The sequence below is a fragment of the Notamacropus eugenii genome, chromosome 1, assembly GCF_028372415.1.
Source record: "Notamacropus eugenii isolate mMacEug1 chromosome 1, mMacEug1.pri_v2, whole genome shotgun sequence".
Classification (NCBI taxonomy): Eukaryota; Metazoa; Chordata; class Mammalia; order Diprotodontia; family Macropodidae; genus Notamacropus; species Notamacropus eugenii.
The window spans coordinates 388,266,853-388,287,893 of NC_092872.1; the positions used below are offsets into that span (position 1 = coordinate 388,266,853).

At 36.0% G+C, this 21,041-nt stretch overlaps 1 protein-coding gene across 9 annotated transcripts in view; it reads right to left on the minus strand.

Moving 5' to 3' along the window:
- Positions 1 to 21,041, minus strand: part of EBF1 (EBF transcription factor 1) — a 449,651-nt gene that overhangs the window by 402,122 nt on the left and 26,488 nt on the right. The gene's annotated exons all lie outside the window — the stretch shown is intronic.

The following is a 21,041-nucleotide window of genomic DNA, read 5'->3' on the forward strand; positions in this document are numbered from 1 at the left end:
AATTCCTGATTGTTTGGCCATCCCCAAAAGAAATAGAGAAATACATACCTCTCTAACTCTGAGATATTTTACGCTATGGCTCTTTGGACTGGGAGAAGGAAGGAGGAGGGTTTGGGAGAGTAGGATTTCTTTTCCTTTTTAATTTCTCTTTTTTTCTTTTCTTTCTTTTTTTATTGTCTTCAGGAATTGAGAAGACAATGAGGAGGACTTCTGACACTTGGCAATAACCCAAGACAGGTTTAGGAATTATGACATGTTTCTGGCCCCAGTCTCATGTCACTAAGGCCCTGTACATCTTTTTTGTGGTTTTAATTTAAATAAGACAACCAAGTGCACAGCTGTCTTGGTCAAATTATGCAGACCAGGAAGTTTTCCTTCCATTTTTAAAAAGTCCCGGGCCTTTCTGACTATGTTCAAGAGAAGCCCTGGGGAGCCATGACCAATAAAAGTACTGATTATGCCAAGAAAGGATGGAAATTTGCCTAAACCAATAAACTAAACATCACGACTCAGAAAATGGAAACTTTTGTTTTTAAATAGAGCGTGTAAATTCCAATCATCCCCCACCATTCCCAAGTCCCCCACCCCTCAAGAAATCCCTAATTTAACTTTGCCTCTGTCCTTTATTTTCTATACTTGTGTATTTGTCGCCTTCATACAAGTAAGACTGATAGACTAACGTGAATACAGAAGCTCTTTCAGAAATGAACTTATCTACAGATTCCTTAAAATCCAGCTTTTATTTATTCTGTTTACCCTGTGCTGAGGGTTTTACCATAAGTCTATCATGCACAAAGAACTATATATGGGAATGAAGGTTTGTATGCATACACACACATACATACTGTATGGAAGGATGGAAATATATAAGCAGATATATAATGTACACATATACTCCACGAAAAAAAGAAAATAATTATCTGCTCCATTCCAGAAACTATACTTAATTAAAATTATGAATGTGTAGCATGGTGAGAATAAATTCCTTAATACACTGTAAGTATGAACCACTATATTAGAACTCCAAACACACACCATAAAAACTGAGTTTAAATTCTAATTAGGCATTCGAAGGATAAGGACCTTTGCTCAGAGCATTTTCTTGGGATAAATGGCCAGTTCTATTTTGCATTGGGAGAAACTGCTGGCACAAAGTAACATGGGGCCAGTGACCTCTTGTTGGTCATTAATCGTCATGGAATTCCCTGAACAAAGGTCATTATTGCTAATATAAACTTAAATTAAAATTCCATGGGCGTATGGATTTTTTTAATGGTTAGTCCTATTTCATTTGGTATTTACAGGGCATTACTATAGAATTAATGTCTTATATATTAGCTAGCTAGTTGGTTTGACTTGTCTCAGCACTCAAATCAGCTTAAAGGTTTATTGGACATAAAATAAAAAATGGAGGGAAACAACTAAAAACAGGAAATCCTAAGAATTCCAGTTCTGCACCTGGAACCCTCACAAAGTTACTAGCTCTGAACCCACATTTTACCTCTTCAAGAATTAGAAAAAAAATTAATGGTACAGTGAGAGTCTGTATATGGGTATATGCAGAAGGAATTTCAAGTAGAGAAAAAAAATCTGTTATCTTTCCACTCCATCAATGCTTCATCTTCCAATTTCTTCTTTCTATAAAAAAAAAAAAAGTACCATGTCTCCCCTCAGATCCTTTGAATCTCAGATTCTATGATTCTATTTTCATGAAGGGTTTGCTTCCGAGATGCCACTTACCACCACACAAACAATATCATTTCATAAGTTCCAACTAACCATATCCTGAACTGTTTGGTCTTCCGAAACATAAGCTTTTTAAAGCATAAAGATACTATATTGAGAGATAACCAACAAAAATCTATCATTTCCTTATTACAGGCAAGTTGTCATGGATGTATACATATATGTGTACATATATATATGTATATACATATAATGTAGATAGATATAGTGTGTGCATTCGTGTGTGTGTGTGGCTATATATATATACATATATATGTATATATATACTGCCCAAGATCTACCCTGACCAATCTGGAAGGTGAACCTAGAAGAATTAACCCATGCCTAGGAATTCAGTTAGAGTCCTTTGGCATATTGAGAGCGGTATCCTTGGTTGACTTTGGGGAACCTTAGTATCTCCTTTGGATATTCATGTTTGTCCATACAAAATAGGTTTTATATATTTTACAAATCCACACAATTTTTTAGTTCTTCTATCCATACCTTACCAAAGTGAATCAATTAGCCTTGTGATATACAGTGATATATAGTTAACCTTTCAAGGAGCCAAACACCACTTAAAATAGATCAGAAACAATAGATATAAGTTAATTTTATGTGTTCTATTATATGTTTAGTAGAATCACTTGAGGTGAAAAAAATTGAAAGGTAGTGTGGAGGTTGCTTAAGAATATTATGGACTGTTAAATCTATCCACAAGGCTGTCATTTATGTTAATATGATATATTATAGCAAATGTTTGGTAATGGGCTAGTATCCTAAATTAGCCAGAGCATTTCTAATGGTAGCAAAAAGAGATGTCTAATAATATCTATAAAATTAAAGCATCCCCTTCAGGTATGTACAATTTAATTTACCAGGTCAATCAAAAAAGGTACAATTAGGTAATCAAAAGTATCAAGAGATGAATTTTCTTATGTTTTAATTGGATTTCAGAGTGGGGGGGGGCAAGGAAGAAGATGAAACAGAAACAGAACAAGCATTTATTAACTGCTATGTGCCAAGCACTGTGCTAAACACTTTATAAATATTATCTCTTGATCCTCACAAGAATCTGGGGAGGAAGATGCTATTATTTTCCCCATTTTACAGCTGAGGAAACTAAAGCAGACATGGGCAGCTAGGTGGCACAGTAGACAAAGTGGCCTGCCTGCAGTCAGAAAAACTCATCTTCCTGAGTTCAAATCCAGCTTCAGACATTTCTTAGCTGTGTGACCCTGGGCAAATCACTTAACCCTGTTTACTTCAGCTTCCTCATCAATAAAATGAGCCAGAGAAGGAAATGGCAAACAACAGCAGTATGTTTGCCAAGAAAACCCCAAAATGGGGTCACAAAGAGTTGGACATGACTGAAACAACTCAAAAACAATAATGTTATTAGTACATTCAAAGCTCAGACTCTTATCCTTTACACCATGAGATCTTTATTAAATAGAGAATCACTGAATTAAAGGACATAAAGAACCAACCCCAATGTCAGAAAAGCCCTGAGTCCAAGTCTTGTCTCTGACACAGAGTGGATGTGTGACTCTACTCAAGGTGCTTGACCTCTCAGTGTTCCTGACAACTCTCTTGAAGAATAGTTTCTGGTCTGCAACAGTAGAAGGAATTTGATCTCCAAGGAGCTGTCTATACTGATGAAATCACAAGCCTAGATGAAAACAAATTATAAGATAGCCTTTCTAATACTGGACATTAACTAGTTATGGTTAAATTGTATTTCCATTGAGATTCTATGATTTTCTTGGTGCAGATGTGAACAGACAAGACAACCACACATCACAATTCCTCTAAACCTTAGTAAATGGTCTTTGTAAATTAGTGATTGAACAGTCCATCACCCTGAAGGTGACCTGAGCTAGGCTGGCACTCAGAAGACAGGGAGTCCATTGGCAGGTCTCTATTCAGAGCTTTTAGAATAAGGTAGGACTCTCCAGAGATTAGGCTCTGTCGACATAGCACATCCACTGCACAATGAGGCACTAGACTAGGATTTCATTAATCTATCTCAGAAATAAAGCATAGCATAGAACTGCTTCTCCTATGGATTCTAGATTACTCAGAGGTTGATAGCAGAGCACAAGTGAAGAAGGATTACAGATCTAGGACTGGAAGGCATCTTAGAGACCATCAAATCCAACTCCCTCATTTTACAGAAGAGGAAACTGAAGCCCAAGGTCACACGGGTAATTAAATGTGACAGATTGAATTTGAACCCAGGTCTTTTGACTCCAGAGCCAATGGATGACTTTGACACCAATCCTCAACAAATTTCATCTAACAATAGGTAAAGCAGTAAAACAATGACAAGATAAAAGCTAGATATAGCTTTCCATTACCAGTCTACATACAACCACCATATTACCTTCAGTTTTCTCATTTCTAAAATGGGGATAGTCATACAATGATTGTAAATCTTAATTTCCTCATCTATAAAATGAAAGGGTTAGACTATTTTTCCATAGTACTCATTAATTCAAAATCCAATAATCTTTCAGAAGACCTGATTTCTAATCCCAGTTCTGCCATATGTGACCACAAGCAGGCTACATAGGTGAATTTCAGGGCTAAAGAAAACTTAATTTGATACAGTTAACATTTTTTATGTCTCTACCATATGAAATGCACTATTATAGTTACTAGGATCACAAACACAGAACCAGATTAAAATGGAATTGAAAAATGTTTAACGAAGCAAATTTAAAAATACAACACAACACAGATAATGTTAATTCATGGTTTTCTAAGTTAATATGCAGCCAGGGTTCCATTTCTATTTGAGTTTGACATTACTGCCTTAGCCTACATTCTCAAGGAGTTTATACTCTTATGGGCAGACAGGGGCTGGCAGGTATCCCCCTTCTAAAAAAAACCCAGATACAACTAGGATACTCTCAAAAGTTACTCAATCCATCACTATGCCAAGCAGAGAACAGCCTACTCTATATTTAAAGATTGCTTTGTGGCAGTTTTCAAGAGTAATTTCCTACTCAAGCTGCAGGGGAGGCAATATCCAAACTCCAGGGCATTGCCACTAAATTTGGAAATTGGCCCTATTGGAAATTCAAATCATTCTATCATTTGTGGACCCTAGACCAGGGGTGGGGGAACCTACAGCCTCAAGGTCATATATGGTCCTCTAGGTCCTCAAGTATGGTCCTTTGAATACATTTGGTAAAGGACCCTTTAGGTCCTCAAGTGCCACATATGACCTCTGGTCACAGGTTCCCCACCCTTGTCCTAGAGAAATGGACTGAGTGCAATGGAAGGAAGCTCAAGTTTAGAATTTTTTTTAAATTTTTGTTCCCTATTAGATTTGATGTGGTCTGTAAATGAAATTCTTAAACTTAGTAGTCATCCTATGTTTAAAAATCCCCTCAGCAGAACAGGTATAGGGAAGGAATACAACTTTATCAAACACCTACCTCCAACATTTTGAAAAGGATGGGACAGAGCAAAAGCTCCCCATCTCGAGTGGGGTGGGGTCTGACTTCTATAAAACTTGAGGGGAAGTGCTAGAAATGGTTTTAGGGTTACTCTTCTGCTGCTACACCACTGCCTCATTTCCAAAGTGTCCTATGCTGCCAATACAAGCTCCAACTTTCCACAGAGCTTTCCAACTAACCAAACCTTTATTTCTAGACTACAGGGAGCGGGGAAGACGCAAGACTTAGCCATACGGAAGCCAATACAATGGAAACTTTCTAGAACTCTGATGATTAGGGAGAAAGCAAGCTCTCCAATAGCTGACCTGTTCAAGCCACCAAGATATAAGAATTAGGAAGGATGTACATGACTAAAATACCTTGAAACTTCAAAGCTGGAAATTTCCTTATAAATGGCGTCTAAACTCCTCACCAGCCAAAAGTTAAAAATACTCCAAGCCATTGTTTCATGAGCAATATTATACAAGACTTTCATAGAATTTCCAGAACAGTGACACTTTTAAATTCTGGATTGATATTTTAGTATCTCAAATTATTTTTAGAAAGGACTTTTTTTAAGTCTCTTATTATCTATCAGTTATTTGGAGAAAAAAACTAACATTTCACAAATAATATTGAGAACCTGGTGATTTGAAAAAACAATAGCTATTAGCAAACCAAACAAATCACTAAATAAAGAAAATTACTGCTGTTAAGACATACTGTTCAGAGAATTATAAGAATAAACACAAGAATGCAAAAGCTGTTGTGGGTAAAGAATTATTCAAGTCTGCATTTGAGTAACTCTGCATTTTAATTTAACCCTTTGAAACATTAATCAAACCATGGCTAATTATAGGAATTAAGGAATTAAACGATGGAATCTTCTAAAAGATATTATTTAAAAGGCAGTTTATACAATTACTTGTATAGATGTTTGCTTTAAAGAGGAAAACATTTCTACTGTAATGAAAAGGGTCTTAGAAAATTAAATTAACAAGGGGGGACCAGGCTGATATGAAACTAAATTAGCATCAAATGCAAATTACAGGGTACTTAATGGTAGAAACAGGTGCAGAGAAGAACCCTAAATGAGATAAATGAATAAAACATCCCTCTCCACAAATGTGGAAGCTGACACAAAGTCAATGATATGAATAATTCAGCAGTCTCCACACTGCTGTTGAGGTCAGCTTGCCTTGACCTTTGAAACAGGAAGTAAAATTCAGTCCAAATTTGAGTGACTAGAAATATAACTGTTATTTGTTTTTAATAAATAAAAAGAAACCTTAAGAGATATACATATATGTACACATATGCACAGTAGTAGAATTAGAAGCAATATGTAAAAAGACCACATTAAAAGTAGTTCATAAACCAAAACATGGTTGGATATAATAATGTCCAACAATGTTTCAACATGAAAATATAAAAACACATGAAAAAGAAAAAAGATAGGCCCACATATGGTGTATGTATGTACGTGTGTACATGTACATATACAAATATATATACTTTTATGATGGGCTGTCTTGGTTTAATAGTAATTAGAGTACTTGCAATAGTAGATTTTAATTTTGTAATGTTTATTTTAAAGATAATTTTGGTGTAGTTGGTAGAATATTAATATTGATATAAAAAACATGTTCTGTTCCATGCTTTTATCAAGGTATTTTATATTAGTTAAGCAAAGCAAAACAAACATTCACATATGGACAATAAGATTTTTTTAATCCCAGTACAAACTCCTATCATCCTACCTTCTCAAAAATTGGTTTTACATATGATAAACACCCATTTAATATTGAATTTTAACAATTAATTATCTTTTTAAAAAATAAGTACAACCTAGATTCTAAAACCAAATCTTCCAAACAACTATTTCCCATCTGTCATAGGTTTATATGTCTTTGGAGCTTCTTTTCTTTGCCTTATAGTATAGTGATATAATGCCCCCAAAGTATTTCATATATTTTCACATACTCAGCTACTGAATGAAGGTATGCTTCCCATTTCAGATTGAATTTGAAAATACTCAAGATTAACAGGGTATGACAATAAACTAATTTCTACAAGTTTGAAAATAAGCAAATATATAGAGATATGTGTGTGAAATACGCCATATCATCCTTGTCTTTATTTTATGGCATATCATAAAAGATGTTTGATAATAGAAATTATCTCTGACTTCTCACTGGTTCTATGAATCTGACCAGGATCTTACTTATAGGCATATAGATGGATACCTTTAAGCTATCTAATGTCCATGTCAAATATAACATTATGCTGGTGTGGGTTTAATTTTATTTTCTGAATTTGGAGAATGCAAGTCAATAAAATGTCATACTGAGAGGGGAATGGTGTACTTAGTTTATTACAGCTACCTCCTAAAGCTGGAGCTTAGTCACATAGCAAAACTAAAGATGCAATTTCTGTTACATCCACAAAATCACCCCTAGCTCAGCATATAATAAAGGGTGATAGACCAAACACTGCTGATTTGGGGTTTGACTTAATGACTAACCTAGGCTAAGGCTTTGTGTATAAAAGTGGCTCCCCATTAAATGACAGCTTTGAGAAGCCAGCTGGTTCTCATTTTGAAACAACCGGTTTCTCTATCCCCAAGTGCTAAAGAAAATAATCCTAGCAATCCATGACTACCCACTTTCACAGGGGCAGCAATGAGAATGTGATTGCAGAGATAATTAAAGTCATTCCCAAAACTTCCAAGGAAAGGGGAATTGGGAGGGGGAAAATAGACAAGGATAGTGTTTAAATTGAAGTATAACAAATCAGTTTGATTTGGAGAAAGGAGAGGAGCAACTTCCTGGCTTCACTGAATTAAGTTTAACCTACACTTTTCTTCTCCAAGAAAAGAAACATTTCTTGTTTTCCAAAATGGCAAACTGAGGTCAGAAATAAAATTACTGAGGGGCAAACAACTTAGTAGCATCTGGATGTTGATACATAACAATTGGAAAAGCATCTTGTCTCTGATGATACACTAGACCAAGACATAAAAAATTAAGCAGCAATCACAAATAAAATAGTCACCATGCCTTTGAATTCTTAAACAAATTTTCCCAGCAGAACTAGCATGCTAAATTTACTTTAACATCAAAAAAAAAAAAAAACCACTGAAGAATAAGTCATATGAGTCATATACTTAAATGCATTAGTCTTAGAGAGAAAAAAACTTTTTAAAAAAATGCTATGCTGTTTATTACACAAGAAAAACCCATGCTTCAAATAGCACTAATGACATTCTGTTCAACTAAGTTCCATGCTGGCTTGCAGATTTCATGTGCTATGTGGAAAGAAACTACAAGATGTGAAATCTGCCAGTCTGTGCTATCTGCATTTAACAGAAGAGATCAGTTCAATGAGGACTATTCAGTGGCTCTCAATTAACCTGATTAGTTCAGCACATGACTCTCATGAATGACACCTTATCTCAGAAACGAAGGAAGAACTTCCTTCCTCATGCAGATACAGGAGCCCCTAAAGCCAGAAGATGTAGCCTATCAAATATTAGCTCCCCTCTGTTTCTCCTCCTTTTCCAAGCAAGCAGGTCACTAATACCAGAAGAGGCAGTGCCTGATTGGATTTTGTATCCTAGGGACATGCTAGTGAGGATCTCATCTGCCCAGGTGGCCTAAGAAAAAGCTGGGAAAAGGGATGCCCTGTAGGCAACTTCAAGCCCCTTCTTTCAGAGTCAACCAGGCACATGATGGGATTTCTGGGAGGAGGTGGCAATTCATTAACCCTTCCATCACCAAAGCTGCACATCAATATAATACCTGCTTGGGAGAGGTAAAATACTGAGTTCTTAAGACTCTTGCAGATTGGGTAAAACAAAGCTTGCTTTGATATGTGCTAGTCTGAAAGTTGTTTCACATTTGACAGAATAATGGGAGATAACGGTGTTGCCATGGCAAAACCAAGGCATTCCCAAAATTCTCCTATATCTTCACAAGTGCCATGGCTGAGGGTATTTTTTAAGTCATATCACTGTGGGTAATAGCAATATTAGTTAGTAATAGAATCTGTGTTTGAAAGTGTAGATGAGAATGTCAACAACAGAGATTTTCACTTACATGTCTGCACCATGATTTACTTGATCAATTAACTAGCTAAGTAATGAAAAGATCTTCACTATAATCATATAGGGATTGCCATTTTAAAGTGTAATAAATTCAATGCTTTATCATTTCCTACAAAATGGTTTCTATTTATCAAAGAATGGTGTCTTTTCACATTTATTTACTGAGTGGTTGTGATAAAAACCATCTCAACACCTGAAAAACATAATTAACAAAATTGCAGCAAACTTCCTATATTGAGTCCTTGCCATAATAAGACATCTTTTGCCTCAGTTTACTCAGTAATGTAGTAAAAAAGAATCAATAGAAATTTCAAGTTAGAAATTACCTTAGTAACAATTCATTCCATAGATCAGGAAACTAAGGCCCAGAAAATAATAATAGCTTTCATTTGTAGAAATGCTTTAAAATTTGAAAAGCATTTTCCCCACAACTACCATGTAAGGTGGGTAGTGCAAGCACTATTCTTGGAATCTAAGCTCCATGCTAAAAAGGCATGGACTAAATCCTCATGAAATATTGTATAAGCCCCACCGCCCTGAACACAGCAGACACCTAGTAAATGTTTGTCATTCAATGACAACAAATTCAATTCTGAAAATATCAGTTAAATTCCTATTATGTGTTGGGAACAAAATGACAAGGGGGGTGAGGGGAAGGGTCTTGATTTCAGGAAGCTCACATTTTGCTAGAGGAATACTATATGAACAATATAATAGCAAATAGAGAGAGAAAGAGAGATCATACAAATGCTAGAGGACTTTGTGAGAGGATGGAGAGAAACTACTAGTTGAAGGATTCAGGGAAGACTTCATGAAAGAGAGAGAACTTAAACTGAGCCTTGAAGAAAGATAAAAACTGTGAAAAATCAAAGATGGCATGTATTCCAAACATGTACATGTACAGAGGTTGGAAATGTCATGACCAGTTCAGAATGGTTGCAGAAATATTTCCACTTTGGCCAGAATGGAGAACAGGTGAATGGGATGGTAAGTGTGTTCTTCCTTCGTTGTCAAAGACCATGCCATCAGAGAAATAATGACATGACTTACACTTGACCCTGCTTTCAGCGAGGGAAGGCTGTGGAAGGTAAGTGAAATAAGGCTGGAGAGAGAGGGTGTAACCAGATGGCAGAAGGCCTAAAAACTCAGGCTTAGGGATTCACATTTTATCCTACAGGCAACAGAGAGCCATTCAAGATCTCTGAGAAGGAGAGTAACATAACGACACATACCTGCATCTTATAAGAATTTTCTGGCAGTTACGTGAAGATTGTGGTACCATTCTGGTACTGGTAGCAGAGACAACCTTCATTATCAGTCATCCTTACCAGAGGGTGAGGACTGGACTAGGGAGATGGTATGAGTGGAAAGAAGGGCATACCATGTGAAAAATAGAGGCAAAATGGACAGAACTTCGCGACTGATTTGATATAAAGGTGGAGAGATCATTCTGAGTAATAATTCTGAGGTAACCAAGTCCAGTACTTGAGAGAGCAGAGTAGGCATTTAATACATGCTAGGTGCTTTATTGACTGATTGGAAGGATGAAAGTGCCATGAATAAAGAAAAGCAAGTGTGGGGAAAGGATAACTTTAGGGGGAGATGAGGTCTTTTTTTGGACTTGTTGAGTTTGAGGTTTGAGCTGTCATGATATTCAGTAGGAGAGTTATATGGCAGGCAGTTGGAGATACAGAACTGAGTTCTAAGAAAGAAATGGGACTGGACATAGTGATTTGAGGGTCAACTGCATGGAGATTTGAGCAAATTAGATCATCAAGGGAAAATATAGAGAGAAAAGAAAAGGATGAATAAGACGACAGGGAAGCTAGATGTTAATCTAGCAAAGAAAAAGGAGAAATATGCATACAGAGAGAACTATGTCACACACAAAAACATACACAACAACAACAAAGGAGGAGAAAATGTCCAGGAGAAAAGGACATTGAAACTTGCAGAAAAGTCAAGAAAGATGAGGACTGAGAAAAGACAAGCAGATTTATCCATTAAGAAAGGATTTCAACAAGTAGTTGAATGAAATGGTGGTATCAGGAGTCAAACCTCAAAGAACTGAAGACTGAGTGGGTGGTAAGGAAGTGGAAGAAGCAAGTACAAACAATTCTTTCTAGAAGCTTAGCAGTGAAAGGGGAGTCGAAAGAAAGGACAATCACCTTAGACTGCAAGCATAGTCAAAAGAAGGTTGTTTGAGGATGGGGGAAATCTTAAGCATGTTTGTTGGCCTTAGAAGGGAGTAGAACTGAGAGCTAATGAAGAAGAAATGAAGGGCAGAAATGAGTGGGGAGAGAGAATGAATAGGAGCAAGGCTGAAAACTCATAGAAAAAGAATAGAAAAGCAAAACTGGGTAAACTAAAGATAGTGAGGATGAGGTGAAGGACATTTGTAGAGGGATGAGTTTTGTAGCATAGCTATACCAGGGAATAAAGGGCAGGTGATATGCTGAAGCTTGATGACGAAGTGTTAAAATACAAAGAAAGGGGGAAACAAGGATGCTCCCAACGTATGGCCTATACCTGCTGGGAGCTGGAGACTGTATTGGAGACTTGGGGAGAGAAGAGAAAGAGTTAGTGACAGTCTTTAGAGAATGTAACAGTCCCTCAGAGGTGAACCAAAAAAATTTACTGTGCAGTAGTGAGGGCCCCATCAAGATTAAGTAATACGAATTTGTAAGGGCCCAAACTGCCTTCCTCCAGCAACATTCAGCAACACAGGAGTAGGACAAAGAAGGCAGGGTATAGACTGGGCAGCGACTGGACTTGAGGATTGGCAAGGTGTGAGGTGTAATGTGAACAGTGCTAGGATGAGGGGGTAAGAACCTAAACTCTGTTTAACTTGTCAAGACAGTGAAAGAAAAAAACACTAGGAAGGGGGAGGATGACTAGGAGAACTGGGATCACAAGGAAAAGGAACATATTTAAGAGGAGTGAGACAGATGGAGTCATGATAGACAGAAGATTATGATTGTTGTAATCTCTCATTTTACAGATAAGGAAACTGAGGCAGGAGTCATAAGAACAAATAGTGTTATAAGTAGAACAAACTCTCCCTTTGCATAACCATATTCTTCATGTTAAGATGCACAGATGTCCCAATGACTTAGCCCAGCGAGTAAACAATACAAACTCAACATTTCCTCCAACACCTGCTTGAATTCAAATAAATTTATAGAAGAAATACTAAATTTAAAAAAAAACACCAAAGGCTAAACAAAATATCAACTTAAGAATTAGTCAGGAAAGCAACAATGCATGAAAAAGCATGACTCCACAGGATACAGGAGGCAACATAATATAGCAATAAAAATCACAGGATGAGGGACTAGGGACCCAAGTTCTAATCCTGACTCTGCTACTACCCTATCACCTATGAAGGATCTGCTTCTACAAAAGAGTGATATCTGCCCTGCCTAATTCACAATATTGCTATGGAAAACAAATCAAAACACTCTTCAAAAAAATTGAGGAAAGTGGCAGGTAGGGGTGGAGAGTGGGTGTTACTATAGGGAAGTCCCTGTGTGGAAACTCCCTCCAATTCTATGGGCAACTAACGCTATGATTTGTAGTCTTCGAGAGTTGTCTGGGCCGCTGAAGTCAATAGCTTAATTGCCCGTTGTCACAGAGCCAGTACAGTATAGAGGCAGGATAAAAGATTCTAAATGTCACCTCATTCATCCCCCTTCACTTTACAGAAGGGGAAACTAAGGCCCATAAAGGGTAAATGACTTGCCTAGGTCACACAGTTATTAAGCAGCAGAGCTGGAATTTAAACCTGGCTCCTTTAACTCCATATCCAGGGCTCTTTTCACTATAGTAAAATGTTCCTATTACAAGGCCAGCCTTCTATCCTTACCCATGCTACCTCACAATATCCAAATACAAGATACTATTGCAGGTATACATTTCTTTTTGTTTGTTTTAAAGAAGCTCATAAACTAGAATCCAGATTCTAATTTTAATCAATATATCTCAGAATCTCAAAAAATATTCTCCCATAATCACTGCCACAAGCACAAGGAAATAGTTTTTTCAAATTATTCTAAAATAAGAATTAGGGAATATCAGCAAAGTTGTATAAAGAAAGGCAGAATACACCAAACAAATTTTTCTTCTCTTACCACTAGACTTAGTAGCTCCTAAGACAGCTCTTTTAACTCCCAACCATCTCTTCGTTTTCTAAAGTAAAGGAGTTTCTAATGAACCTAAACTATATCATTCTTTTCCCCACTTCTATGAAATTTTTTTTACCATATTTGAATCAGGTACAGAAGTTTGAATAAGATTCCTTCTGGGATATCAGCCAATAGTGAGGTTATGTGCACCAAAAACTGTAAATGAAACAATACATTCCTGAAAATTACTAATAGACTAAACCCCAAACTAGTTGGAAGTAAAGTAGAAATGGGGGAGGACCTGAAATTTAAATAGAAACATGAATGAAAGTGACTGTATTTTCTGATATTCTGCGGAGTAAAAGACATTAGTCAAATCATGATTACTTTGGACTTTTAAAAAAAGAAAAAGAAAGAATAACCTTTAGTGAAGGCATTCAACTGTACAGCAAGCTGTTTCCAGGATCATCTTTTCACAGTTTAAGTTGGGAGGGGGGGTTGTTTGTGACAGACTAAAAAGTCTGGCCTGGGGTGAGCTCACTGGGGCCTTGAAGTCATAACTTTCACATGCTAACAGTCAAAGAATCAAGAGACTAATTTCTTACAATCACCCTGAGCTTTCATTTTGATTATTTTTCAATGAATCATTTTTAAAAGAAATTTTCCTCTACAGTAAAGAGTGGCAAAAATCTGTCAGCCTGTAGAGAAAAGGCTTTTCCCAAAAGATGAAAAACTACTCTAGATATTCAGTCAATTAAACAATTCACTTGAATAAAAAAGTTTCCAACAAATTTTTTTTAAGAGGAGGGAGGATGGCACAGGGCATATTTTAAAAGGTGTTTCTGGACAATAACTTAAAAAAACTTTAACACAAATTAAAATTTGAGAGCCTTGTCAAGGCTATAAAATATTATGTAGTGTTTGATGTCTTTCCTAATCACAATACATGAGTTTGGAGTTGCCTCTACTCTCTCTCTCTCTCTCCCTCCCCCCCTCCCTTCAGTGGCGCTGAAAGTGTTAAAAAAAACAATAAAAGAACAAGTGAGTGTACTGGGTAGGATTTACTGGCATTTACTTTTAATCTATGGTCCTTTACTCTGTAGCTTATCAGCCCTGTGTCAGTCCTTTTTCCTTCTTTATATTTCATGAGGAGCCCCCCATGCTGCTACTGAGAGACAGAGCCCAAGTGTCTGTAAGCTTTTTGTCAGGTAAAAAGAGAAGAAAAAGGAGAGGAACAAGAGGAAAAGCAAAGCTAAGAGGCATCTATTAGATGTCACTAGGCTTTTGTATTCATGTCAATGATTCAGGATTAGAGTATTTGAAATAATCTTATTGAGAGAAATCAAAAGCCCCACAGAGCGAGAGCCTGCTCTGTAGCATATGGCAGGGCAGTGGCCAATATCTTATTAAAGATGTGTTAGCTAACACCATTACTTTTATATTCTATTACAAAACTAGTATGACTCAAACAGTTAGCCACATGGTATAGTCACATCTCCGGGCTAGATATGTCACAGGAAGCTTTGTGATTTGCCAGCCTGTTTGGGTAAGTCAATATAGTGGACTTTGGGGTCCTGATTCTTTTCATTTTTGTTATTTTTCTCTTTTCTGGAGCTAAAACTAGGCACTTCGACTTCCAAAAGAAAAAAAGTCGTAAAGCACCCAGAAGACTCCTCTCCTGTATGGCATAGATTCAACAACAGGGACACTTCCCCCCTCAACGATAGTTTATTAAGCCTGTATCTGTAAACTCCTGATTTTATATTTGACAGAGAGGAAAACCCAGCATCCTGGAGCATATGCAGCTGTATTCTCTCTCCAATTCCACCGATTCCTTTCCCCCCATCAAAAAAAAAATACAAATATCTTTAGCTTCACCGTTTCACTGGGTTAGCACAATTAAAATTCTATTACAATAGATACTGTAACTCTAAAACCTTTATTTGCTTCTGGACAAAGGCTTGTAACTGGAGAAATAGTTTGTTCAAGAGATTTATCTTCATCTGCCTGCACCTTTTGAGGCACCGAGCAACCAGAGACAAAACTGTACTGTTCACCATATTTCACCAACTGCAACAGGAGCATTTAGGTCAATTTCATATTGTCCAGTGTAGTATATGGTTACACAGAGTGTAACATGGGAAGAAAAAAATTTGCATGTGACCGATTTCATATCACATGTGAATTTTAAAAGAATTTATTTTCTATGTGAGATTTCAAAAAAAGGATTTTAAAACTATTTATTCCCATTTTATTGGGTCTTATTTGAGAGGTTTGTAGAGTGTTGGTACATGGGGGTAATCGTAGTTTAGAAAGATTTAGAGATGTGGTTCTGGGAATTTTGTCTTCTCATTTTAGGTAACTTCCTTTAGAAAAAAGCAAACATTTTTGATGCAGTAATATATTCTGATCACAAACTGACTGCAAAAAGTTGCTAATATGACACACAGGAGACTTTGTACTGACTTTCTGTACTTTTCCAGAACTGTTATAAGAGAAAAGTGATGATGGGGTTAGAAAATGAGAACTCATAGCAAGATCTGAAATGCTACATCATATATACACAACTGCTATTTCTCTGAAGCTGAGTTAAATACATTTCTTGGAAGTTGTTACCAATAATTCCTTTACAGGAAAACTACTGTTATTCATTATGGAGTGTCCACATTAGTATTATGCCATGTCAAAGTACTTTGCATTATGATATAATGTCAGCATATTTGAAATACGTTTTAATGTATCCCACTTGTAGATTGGGGAAAAGCTGGTAGGCAAATAAAATTCAGACTTACTTGCTTATTGTATTAATATCATCACAGTCACTGAGCACCAATGTACAAGCCTTTTGCATTCTCAGAATATTTTCTAATATTTGATGGATTTTTAGAATGATACAATTTCACATAAATCCCAGCACTCACAATCACGTAAGAATTCGCACTGAGAAAGCAAATGTTTCTATGTAGAAAGGTTACTAAACAATAACGAATCCATATTCAGTAGCAGTGGTCCAGACAAGACTTTTATCTTTTTAAAAATGCGAATATCTCAAAATAACAAGGAGAACACCAGTCATCTAGCCTGTGGCTAACTTTGTAAGTATATATCACCTTGCACACTTTCACAGAGCACTAAAGGTTAGGAAATCAGTTAGTATAAATGGCTTATTAGCGCTTTGGGAAATTTTAATCTGAGATATCTTTACAGCTCCAGTTATACCTGTTTCTGACACCTACATGCTTCCATTATGAATGACACGAAAGTCAATTAAGTTTAATAATTCACCCTTACTTAAAACTAGACCCCCCCAAAATAATTTCTTAGATGAAAGATAATGAAACAAAGCCACAGGATGGGATAGAAACTGATTATTTAGCCACCACCTTCATGAAAGTAGCATTGATTTTCATGTTGTTTGAGGAAATTTATCTTAAATAGAAAATAAATGAATAAACTGCATTCTAGAACTTATCTGTGATTATAGGTGAAAAAATTAGCCAATACCACCACCATTTGTGTTAAAAGTATCCCAGATGCTTTCACACATTTGGAAAACTATTCCTTTCCACAGTGAAAGCATATCCAAAGCCTAATGCTTTCCATATTCTTCCCATTTCTCATTACAAGTATAAGGATACATTCTACCAAAAAAAAACTTCATGTGGCCAAAAAGTCTGCCTATACTCACATAACATTCTGAGGATTTCTAATAGCTTTTGACGCAAAAACTTGCTACAGCATTTGGAAATGCAAAGTATATGAATCTAGTCATTAATTTGTAAAACTATTTTCAGTTTAGTTTTCTTCTTTCTCAACAGAGCAGAATGAGGTGACTTTCACTTTGAAATAATCAAGCCAAACTACTCAATGTTTCCTTAATTGATTATCTCTAACAATAGTCATATAATCTACCAAATAATCAACATGTAAAGGAAACTAAGATGAATACGCAAAGTATTTGAGAATCTCAGCAAGTTTACGAAATTCTTGGCATCTAGAAAGCCCAAATTGAGAAAGAAAAATGATTTAGTTGAATGCTAAGACACAAGGATTCCACCCAACGATGTCTGTTCTTCAGACGACAAAAATCTGTGTGGGTTACTTTAGGTCAAATGTCAGGTAAGGCCATATCAAAGGTAAGACGCTATGAGTGCCAAAAATGAACTACCAAGAAAATGTTTCTTAAAAGTTAGAAAGACACAAATAGGAAGAAGTCATTATATTCAACCCAAGTGAATTATAATCAGCAAATCTAAAATCTTTATGGGTATAAAAGTTATTATTTCATGTATATATAATGAGGAATTTGAAATAAGCAAGCAATTCCTTTTTAATTCAACTATATTGTAGTTGAACAGGATGGGGACAGAATTCACATGAGAAAGAAGCAGTCTGAGAAGGAATTATATGATTTACCAAATCTATCTATACTTTAAAAGAACATCATTCTGATTTTTTAACAACCAAACACTGATATTACATAGATCTGAATAAATAAATCAAACCCAACCTTTACCAAAATTGTCTGTAATTGAATCCCAAACTGAAGAAAAATAATAAGTTTTTTAAAAAAGTTTTCCATGTAAGAAGAAATGAAAGCTTCCTTCACAGATTTATAAAAATTATAAAATTGGGCTCCTATTTCATTCCACCCTATGTGACTTTTGTCATTATCATCTTTTCTGATTCTTACAAAGCAAACCTAATTAAGAACCTCTCTCATTAGTCTTCCAGAAAAATTAGCACAGCTTATGCTAATTACTCCTGCAAAATTTAATAAACTCGTTGAAATGGGAATAGTCTAATGAGGTTTTATTTATTGAACTAAGATAACTCTAAGGAAAAAGGTTAGGACACAAGGATATTCAATGTGGTAATAAAACTACAATTTATTCAATTTCTGAACAAGAATTTTATTGCAAACCTTTTAAATTCAAATACCAGTTACTGTGTGAATGTTAAATCAATCTTGAACTTAATTTAATAATAGGAAATATATTTTTTTGAAAATTTAACAATAATTACCATACAACCAATTATCTCAACTGTAATGGTGTCATTAGCTCCTGGTCATCAACTATTCAGACTAACACATTTAACCACAGCCATGACGAGATAATCTCCAAAATCTAGATATTTTGAAACATCTATAACAATTACAACCTTCAGGGAGCACAAAACAAATTCCTGTAATTGTATCAAAACTGTTGAGGTCCCTTTTTCTCACCGCTCTGGGTTCAGTCACATTAGAGCACAAAGTGGGAGCCTATTTCCTAGGTCAGATCTTGTAGCAGCTAATGTTATTTTTTTTAATTCCACTTATTTTGATGAGCTACATCTAGCTAATTGCTATCCTCAAATTACTAGCAACAAATAAGGACAGTTAAGTTTAAGTCACAAAATAGCTTATTATACGCCATAGGATAGCTTTGTCTGGTCACAAGGCTAACTACCCTGTAAATAGTTTTCTTGAATAACCACAGCTAAAAGTCTTTCGAGTGATAAAAATAGAAATGTTCTTCCAAAATCTGAAGGGCAAGAAGAGGGGACTGAAAATTATTGGTGTCCAAATGTGGACTGTGTATGAAAACTATGCTAAATCCCAACCCAACAATTGATCATACTCCCAATTCCATAATCGTACACTGTTGTATGTCTTGTAGAAACAGTTACTATTGCTGATGTATGCAGGCCTCGTGGCCTATTTTACACAATATGCTGGGATTCGCATGCATAAATCTGAAAGCAGATCAAACTCTAAGCACGTAACACAGATATTATGCAATCCGTAATATGGAATCAAATTGGAAACTATGAAATTCAAACACGGTTGCCATCATATTTTTCCTTCACAGCAATTTTATGGAATTGAAAAATCTTTTCTATTTAGCCCTTCCTTGTATAAGTTCTTTGTTGCTCTTATACTCTCCTCTTCTTGTTAAAAAATGGAAGTTTCACATGTCAGCACAGACAGGACTAGGGCTTTTTAAAGCTCTGGCAGTCCAAAGAACAAATAAATTCTGAAAACTCATATGCAAATAAAAATAGCTAAATGGGGTTTTGCATATCAATTGGCATCGTAGCTTAAAAAGATGGTTCACATGCACAAGTGATAACAGCAGGCAAATAAACATATGTTAGGACTTGTGCAGATATTCTAGTGCTTCAGCTGTTTTAAAAAGCGCTCCTTTTGAGAGACAGACACTGCCTACACACGATTTCCTACTTTCCAAACCAAAGAGGAAAAAAATGAAAAGGATAAATGTCATGAGTAATAGTCCTAAAGCCACCAACAGTATAAAGTGCATACTTATTTTGCCTAAATTGTTTGAACTACCCCAGCCAAGAAAAGGTTTTAAGTACCCTACTGGGACAGATGCAAGGCGGCAACAATAGAAGCCGTACTAATGCAGTCCAGGTAACACAATCCTGTTTCAAAAACACAGGCTGGGCTAATTATGGCACTGCTGAGTCAAGTTTCTTATGCCATTGCAACCCACAGGAACAGGTCAAAATCAAATGTTATTCAAACCACAGTCATATCAACCTTCTATATCAGAGTCACAATTTAAAACCGAATGAAGAACTTAAAAGCTTAACCCATTCACAAGCAAAAAATGTTTCATTGCGGGTGGCGAGGTAAGGTTTATTTTATCATCTAAACCGAACTGTGTGCATAACAGGATGTTGGTGATTTCAAGGCTTTGCCTAACATGTGAACTTATTCTTTTATCAGAATTATTCTGTTTTTATATAAAAAATGTTGTTTTAAAAAAGCTAACACAATATCTATATTGATTACCAAGCTACAAAGCACCAATTGAGTGAGCTGAACTGCCTGTACAATGGATTGGGGTGCATGCGTGTGTGTGTGTGTGTGTGTGTGTGTGTGTGTGTGTGTATTATAATCATACTTTGCCTATCTCAAAGATTTATACATTTTTGTAGAAAAAGTGCGAAGCATATACCTACATGTAAATAGACATGACTTTTTAATTCTCTGTGTGGTGTGGTCAGGTTAATAGCACTCACACATAACTTCCACGACATCTTACAGAGAATGAAAATGCATTTTGGAGGTCTGAATATTAAATTATTTTATAGGCTAAAGATCTCTGTTTAATAATACTCTTTTTCTTGCAGCCTAAAGGCATACATTTGACAATGAACATTTGCTTTGACTTTCAGCCCCAATAAGGGAAAAGATGAGCTATTGATCACACAACTTAGGTGTTAATGAAGTCTGGGTGCTTTTTTTATTGCTCACCAAAAAATGGACAGTCGAGCAAAGGAGATTTGAACCATATAAAACTGATGCATTCATCTTTTAAAAAAATTTGCCAACACCCTGAAAAGATTTCTTGATCAGCCCTTATACTTCCCTATAGGAGGAAGGGAGTCACTCTCTTACAAGGTTCTTTTTGTGGATTGGTGGAAGGCATTCCTCTTCCTAGCTGACAACCGACAGAATCTATAAACCTTCCAGGCCATTTAACTCACAAAGACTAATGCTACATAACAAATGGTTTATCATATATGTTTCCATACAATGAATTTCAATAATTAAAATGTAAAATGAATATTTGGAACGCAACTTTGCATAATGTGTAAGCACAGTGACTTGAAACGGCAATATACAAC